The following is a 683-nucleotide window of genomic DNA, read 5'->3' on the forward strand; positions in this document are numbered from 1 at the left end:
ACCTCCCCTAGATGAGTCAGTGGCCGCGCACCTCTGCCCGCCCACAGCCATCGGCTGGAGAGCAAAGCCGCTCACCCATCCAAGCCGTGTAGGACCACTTCAGCTCTCGCTGGATGCGCCTACACTTCAGCTGGACAGGCTGCTTTGGCGCTTCATTCAATGGCGGTCCTCCAGTTCTTCCAGGCCAAAATCCTCGCATCCTCCGATGAGTCTGGCCTGGACCCTGCGACCCTCAGGGATCTGAGGAGCACAACCAACCTGGCTCTGCGCACCACCAAGACCACCGCCCAGGCGATCGGGAGATCGATGGCCAGCCTTGTGGTGCTCGAGCTCCATTTGTGGCTGACGCTAACAAAGATCAAAGACGCGGATAAGATCCCCTTCCTCGATGATCCAGTCTCTCCCAAGGGTCTCTTTGGTTCGGCGGTCGAAGGATTCGCCGAGCGCTTCACGGAGGCACAGAAATCGTCCCAAGCTATGCGACATTTCCTGCCTAAGCGCTCCAGCTCCGCTGCTGCCTCGTACTCTTCTTTGGGCCTCCAATGCCCCATTGGAATACGGGCCCACTCGACTAGAGGCATCCCCTCGTCTTGGGCATGGTCCAGCGGTGTGTCCATTGCGGATATTTGTGAGGTGGCCGGCTGGGCCTCGCCGTCCACATTCGCAAGGTTTTATAACCTGGA

The sequence above is a fragment of the Sinocyclocheilus anshuiensis genome, unplaced genomic scaffold (assembly GCF_001515605.1).
Source record: "Sinocyclocheilus anshuiensis isolate Anshui unplaced genomic scaffold, SAMN03320099.WGS_v1.1 scaffold11738, whole genome shotgun sequence".
In the NCBI taxonomy this organism is placed as follows: domain Eukaryota; kingdom Metazoa; phylum Chordata; class Actinopteri; order Cypriniformes; family Cyprinidae; genus Sinocyclocheilus; species Sinocyclocheilus anshuiensis.